The sequence below is a fragment of the Saccopteryx leptura genome, chromosome 3 (assembly GCF_036850995.1).
Source record: "Saccopteryx leptura isolate mSacLep1 chromosome 3, mSacLep1_pri_phased_curated, whole genome shotgun sequence".
Lineage (NCBI taxonomy): Eukaryota > Metazoa > Chordata > Mammalia > Chiroptera > Emballonuridae > Saccopteryx > Saccopteryx leptura.
This window is the reverse complement of record NC_089505.1, coordinates 359,847,511-359,855,058: the sequence shown is the minus strand read 5'-3', so window position 1 is coordinate 359,855,058 and position 7,548 is coordinate 359,847,511.

Genomic DNA, 7,548 nt, shown 5'->3' with positions numbered 1-7,548 from the left:
ACCTAAGCTCAGTTTCTTCATCCGTCAAATGTAATTTCAAAGACTTCCCACCCAAAAGGGTTTCTGTGCAGGTAAACAAGTGATGCCATGAGCAGTTTATTGGAACACAGGGGCTGGGGCAGAGTGGGGACGAGTATTGCTCTTAGGAGCACGTGAACTTGCTCTCTGAGGGTTCACCAACAGGAGCCACAGAGAACAAAATCAAGAAGGGGGTGGGTCTTGGTGCCTCCTTTCTCCTCTCTCCCTCCCACACCAGAACGACATAGCTCTTTCCCTTAGCCCACCGGGTGGATGTGGTAACCTTTGAGCACAGAAGTCCTTGTTCTGACATATACCATCTGTGTGGCCTTGGGCAGGTCACTACATATCTGCAAACCGCTGTTGCTGATCAAACACTACATCAATTAGTCATTCACATAATTAGCCTACCTGGACCTTTCCTGAAGAAGACAGCCAGAGAGGTTTCTAAGCATTGGTCCCTACACAAACATTCATTGATCACAACCGTGCCCCGCCCTGGGCTCTGTGCTGGCGATAAAGTGCTACGTGGGGCTTTCTAGTAGTTTCCAATCTCCTGCAGGAGGCAGAGGCTTAACCCTTTGAGTAGCATGAACAGTCATTTATGTCCTCGTGCCTCCTAACCAGCCAGGGTACGATTGTACAAAAATTTTTATTTTAAAAATGTGTAAGGCAACATTTAAAAAAAAGGCAAATGTATATTCTTCTTGTTTACATAAATTGGTTATCAAACAGACAGGATTTTAAGTTAATAAAACTGTAACTGGCCTGACCTGTGGTGGCGCAGTGGATAAAGCATCGACCTGGAAATGCTGAGATCGCCGGTTCGAAACCCTGGGCTTGCCTGGTCAAGGCACATATGGGAGTTGATGCTTTCAGCTCCTCCCCCCCTTCTCTCTCTCTGTCTCTCCTCTCTCTCTCTCCCTCTCCTCTCTAAAATGAATGAATAAAAAAAATAAAATAAAAATAAAAAACATAAAATATTTAAAAAAAACTGTAACTGGAACTAATTTCATTTTTTGAAAATAAAACCCATACCCAGGGGTCAGCGAGCATGAAAAGAACTTACTATTCAAAGGGTTAAACAGAGAACTACACTAGGGGTCCAAAGAAAGTACAGTGAGTACTTACTCGAGCAAGGCAACCATGAAAAGAGCTCTCCAGAGATGATAACTTTCTACTACCCGGCTATAACTCTATATTGTTAAGTATAATTATTATCATAGCCATTTTATAGCTATGCAGACAGAGGCTCAACTAGGTTACATGATGTTCACTGGGTCACACACTGTGCTCCAAGACTGGGGAGCACAAAGCAGGAACATATAATTCAGCAAGAACAGAGGGTCTGTCAGGAGAGAGGGCTTCCTGGAGGAGGTGATGTCTGCACCTTACAACATGAAGGAGGCGTCTGCAAAGGGATGTCCCCAAGGGCAGGAGACAAGGGGACAAAGAGAATATGAACAGTACAAGAGAGATATGATGACAAGTGACACTAAAACTTCAAGGTCAGGTGACTAAAGACATTACTGCCAAGCTATTAAGAATTGGGGGTTTTATCTGAAAGATTGGAAACGAGAAAGAGTTACAAGTTTGGAAGCTCAGGCCATTTGCTCTCATAAAGTTCAGGTCTCCTCAGACTTCTATCTCCAAATGGGAGTCTGCAGAAGGCCATGGGCACCTCTCGGCCAGTGCAAGGCCCGTGGCCTCTACATCACCATGGTCTGAGCCCGTGACTCTCCACTACGTGCTGGCCAAGCAGCTCTATCTCTCTGAACCACAGTTTCTTCATTTGCCGTGTAAAGTAACAGCAGTTCTGTGGTTGGACTCTCATGAGAACACACCTGGGATCGCAGCTCTAAGTGCCCTATCCAGGGTCGAGCGCACCAGACCCTCTCGGTACAAGAGCTTCCTTCCTGTCTCCTTTTCCTGGGAAGGTTCTCCTGGTTCTGAAGATGAAAATAAACAATTTGTATACATGGTCTTTGATTGACCACATGATTGGTGGGACCTTCGTTATTTTCCACAGTCAGAAGTTTTGACTATTCGCGAGCAGCCCTGAAGGCCTCTGACACAGAGGGACTTTGAGTTGAGCGGAGGCCTGGATTCGAACTGCAGAAGCAATAAAGCCGGTGAGAGGGGCAAGTCGGCAAGTGAGAGAGTCGGAGCGCATCAGTCAGGTGAAGACTGAGGAGCTATAACAGAGGAGTCCAAATTTTAGTTTTTTCTTTAAAGGAACAGTCTCAAGCCTGACCTGTGGTGGTGCAATGGATAAAGCACCAACCTGGAATGCTGAGGTTGCCAGTTCAAAACCCTGAGCTTGCCTGGTCAAGGCATATACAACAAGCAAGCAATGAATGACTAAAATGAAGCAACAATGAGTCGATACTTCTCGTTCCACATTCCCTTCTATCTCCCATCTCTATAAAATCAATAAATAAAATCTTTAAAAACAAATAAACAAAAGAAACAATCTTAAGATAAGCTGTATAAATTAGCAATGAGGCTGTGCTCCACATGGACATTCAGGGATCCAGGTTCCCACTTCTTGTTTCTCCATCATCCTCTGGATTAGAACATTATCACTGCCTGCATGGCCAAGATTGAGTCACCATCTCCCCTGGTCTCCAGTTGTCAGAGCAAGAGAGAGGTTTGCCCAGGACTCCAGTCTCAGACCCACAAGTGGCACATAGAACTTCCCTGGCAGGAACTCAGGCACATGGCCACACCTGACCTCTGAGATTGCTGGGAAATGCAGTCTAACTGTCCATCCATGTGCCCAGCTACAGTTCTAATAATAGGGGAAAGGATGAGTGGATTTTGATAGACAACTCACAAATAGAATTGCCTGACCAGGCAGTGGTGTAGTAGATAGAGCATCAAACTGGCACTCAGAGGACCCAGGTTAGAAACCTCGAGGTCACTGGCTTGAGTGTGGGCTCATCCAGCTTAAGCGTGGGCTCATCAGCTGGAGCTCAGGGTTGCTGGCTTGAGCATGAGATCATAGACATGACCCCATGGTTGCTGGCTTATAGCCCAAGGTTTCTGGCTTGAGCCCAAGGTCACTGGCTTGAGCAAGGGGTCACTAACTCTGCTGTAACCTCCTGGTCTCAGTACATATGAAGAAGCAATCAATGAACAACTAAGGAGCTGCAGCAAAGAATTGATGCTTCTCATCTTTCTCCCTTCCTGTCTACCTGTTCCTGTCTGTCCCTCTCTCTGTCTCTCTCTCTCTGTCTGTCTGTCTGTCTGTCTCTCTCTCTCTCTCTCTCACACACACACACACACACACACACACACACACACACACACACAAAGAATCAACCTCACTGGCTTGCCATCAACATCCACAGGATACAAGACTTTGTTGTAAGACACCATAGGTGATTCACAGATGCATTTTGTTCACCTAACATGGGGAATTACAGTTGGGGAGAATTGATAGACCATTAGGCAGGACATGTCCTCTCCAGTTAGACCTCACTATTCCCTGTTTTGATAACCCAGGACAAGTTCACACAGCTATGTCATATTCTTAGCCCCTGCAAGCATTTGAGTCTGGGGCCCCTAGTCTATAATATTAATTATAATAATAATTATTGAGGTTGAGATAATATTGAGATGTTATGACTGCAATTTATAGCAATCACCTTGTCTCTTATCTTACTCTACTATGTGCCATATCCTTTTCTCCCCATTGTTAATCACCAAAACCTATGTTCTTCTCTTCATCCTGCACACACAGCTAGACTACATTTCCCAGCCTCCTCTGCAGCTGGGTGTGGCTATGTGGCTGAGTTCTCTCCAGTGCAATATGAATGGAAGTAGTACTTGGGCCTGGCCCATAAAGACCTCCATGGAGTCTTTAATTTCTGGTTGATTGGATAGCTGAAATGATCCCCAAGGTGACCTTGGAAGCTATATAATTAAGATGACAAAACTATGGGGAGCCAGCATCCACAAACAACTGTGTGCACACAGCCACCTCTAACTTGGAACCACCTTAGACTCTTAGGCAAACAAAAAAAAAAAACCCTTCTCAAATTATGATATGTTTGAGACCTATTTGTTACAGCAGTTAGCCTGCCCTGACCAATACACTCCATTTCACAAATGTAGGAATGGACACACAGAAAAATCAAGACATTTGCTCCACATCACAAAGACAATATGTAGGAACTCAGGGGATTTAAACCCAGACCCACTAATTCCAAAGCCAGGGCTCAAAATAACCTCTTAGGACTTATGTTTTAGTCATAAGACTAAATGTTTTTTTGTTTTTGTTTTTGTTTTTGAGGTCTTATTTATGTACAATAAAACTGATCCTTTTTAAAAGTAGAGTTACATGAGTTTTTGGAAATGCAGTCATGTACCCATTGGCACAAGAAATAGCACATTTCTGTCCCCAAAAGGTTCCGTGTGCTTTTCAATAGTCAACCCCCTTCTCTTCTCCTTTCTCCAGCCTCTGATGACCAGGGGACCGATCTCTGTCACTGTATTTTTGGAATCATATAGCATGCGGCTTTCAAGTCTGGTTGCTTTCACTAAGCGTAAGGATTTGAAGAAGCACCCGGGTTGTTGCATATCAACAGTTGATTCCTTTACTGAGTAGTCTGCAGTGCATGGAGGAACCGCCGTCTGTGTTTCCGGTTACCAGCTGATGATGCTTCCAGGCTGGCGCTGTCACAAGGAAAACTGCTGTAAACGTTCACATACACGTGTGTGTGTGTGTGTGTGTGTGTGTGTGTGTGTGTGTGTGTGTGTGTGTACATGTATTTTCATTTCTCTGGGAACGAATGGGTCACACAGAAAGCATATGTTTAACCTCACAAGAAACTGCCACACTGTTTCCCAAGGTGATTTCCAGATTTGCAGGCAGATGGCACCAAGAGTGGAAAAGAAAGCCCTCTCTCTAACAAGAAATCTAGTTTAAAGCAAAGGCTTCCAAGACTAAGAAAAAAGTGCAGAAAGGTGTCCAAAGCCACCAAAACAATGGAGAGCCACATGTCACCTACTTCCTGCAGCCCAAGGTGCCATGGCCATGGAGTCCGCACAAGTCACCTCGGAAGAGCACCCCCAGGAGACGCAAGCTCGACCAGACGCCATCATCAAATCCCCCCCCCCCCCCCCGCCCGTGAAGATCAAGGTCACATTGGTGTTCATCGCGGATATCCAGGCCAACCGGCACCAAATCAAACAGGATGTGAAGACGCTCTAAGACTTGACTGGTCCGAGCCAACACGCTGCCGGTCCCACGGCCAGCGGAAGGCGGGCATTCGATCCCTGACTACAGTCCTTTGGAGTGTAGTCAAAAAAGCTGAGATCATCTAAACTGAGTCCAGTTGGCTAATCTAAATATAATAAACTTTTTTTTATCATATTAAAAAACAAAACACAGTCATCATATGGTGTCTTCCCACCAGCGGAGTGTGAGAATGCCAGTGACTCCAAATTGCCACTGGTAGCTGGCCGGTCAGTCTTTCTCATTGCAGTCATTACGGCGGCTGCGTATTGGTATCTCATTGTGGTTTTATTTTTACATTTCCCTGATGACTAATAATACCGAACATCTTTTCACCAACTTATTGGTCATCCGTATGTATTCTTTGGTAAAGCATTTATTAAAAAAAAAAAATCTTTTGGCCATTTCTTAATTGAACTGTTTGTCTTGTAAATATTTTCTCCCTGTCTGTGGCTTGTCATCTCATTTCTTTAATAGAGTCTTTCAAAGAGCCCAAGCTTTCGTTTTGATCAAATAGAATTTATCATGTTTCCTTTTTTTTTCTTTTGTGGTTTGTGCTTACTGTGCTATCATTTGTTGTTAAATGATTTAAAATTGTGTTTCTGCCTCATCCAGGGAGCTTTCTCTGCGAGAAGGAACTGGCTGATGTTAGAAGATTAAAATGACACAGCCAAGTTACTTTTCTGGAGCCAGAGGGGGCTTGGGTTTCCCTTTGGTGTGTTATGACTTCTTGAAATCTCTGTTTATGGCAGTGGCCACCGGGGAAGGAAGAAAAATCAGGGCGACTTGAAAAGGCAGTTCAGAGGTTTTGTGAGCACAGACTCTGGGCAGAAACCTGAGGAGGTAACAGAGAAGGGAGTCTTTGCTAAATGACCAGAAGACTGTGGCACACAAGACCCACAGGCCTGGCACCAGCCACCTTGGGCCTGTGGGCAGGCCTCCAACCCCCACCCTGTGCTTGACCAAGAGAAAAACATTTCAGCTGCTCAACGAGGTGCCCAGAAGGGCCCATTTATTCCCTCCCACGTTGAGCAGACTTTTAATAACCAAAGCAGGAGGCTTCTTGCAAAAGAGCCAGCCAGGAGGATTAACCACTTCCTTCCCGTGTAGTCATAACCAGCCAGGTAATTCCGGAACAATCCGAGTCCCAGCTACCCAGGAAGGGACCGTGGTGAAGAGCAGATTGTCCGTGGCTTTCTCAGAGTCCAGCTGGCCCTGCGTCCCACTGGAGCCAGCCCAAGGTATTTCAGGGTTGACGTTGCATGACATTCCGCGGCTGCTAACACCCAAGCCTGCTACTGCTGACCCGGTCTAATTCGAGACAGCGTCCGTGCCTGTTGCCCGGTTATGGGCCCATGCTGCAACTCTTCCCATCAGGGCCCTGGCCCAAGAAAATGGCATAAAAGCTCACATGGTCGAGACTAATTGGTCTTTAAAGGCCATCTGTCTAAATCCGGATTTTTAAAGAAGGAGATGCAGAGGTGGAATGAGTGTCCTAACGTTGGTGTCAGAAGGCCTGAACTTCAAGCCCCACTGAACCACTTACTGACCAAGGGCAGTTTGTTACACGCCCCCCCACCCCACCCCTGGTCCTCAGTTTCCTCATCTATAAAACGTATAAAACGGTGATAACTGAAATAACAAAGACACACCTGGGATGACACCAAAGGGCCCAGCACCCTTAGCTCCTGGGACACAGCGAGCTCCCTAACAAACGTCAGGCCCTGTAGTACACCCTTCCTCTCTGTTCCCCTACAGACAGTATGAGAGCAAGCCAGGGACTTGAGCAGCCGGGGAGCATGGCCATGTTACTAAACCGCTGTGTGCTTCGGCTTGCTATTGGTAAGGAATATTCTGGAGAGAGAGAGGGAGAGACCTGTGCCGGAAACATTGATCTGGGCACCATCCAGCGGCTGTGGGAGCCCCTGTCTCAGTGGAGTGTGTTTTGAGAAAGGAAACAGGATGAGGTCAGAAGAGTGGGCACACCAGCCTTCGGGGACCAGCTGGAGGGGGACAGTTGGAAAAGACCAGAAAGGACGGCTAAAGGACGTGTCCCCGAGAGCGCGGACGCCACAAAGAGCACCAGGAAGGGCAGGCCCCACATGTGCCCGGCAGTTTGGCATTTGGAATCATTTCTTTCAGGGAAGTGAGGGGAAACGAAGGTGTGGGAACTGTCGCGGTGAGTGGAATGAGTTGAGAAGGAGGGGAAAGGAAAGGAACTATCATTAAAAAGCTAATGTCAGTGGGGTCAAGTGACAATATCAAAACAGGGACAGTCAAGTGTGCAG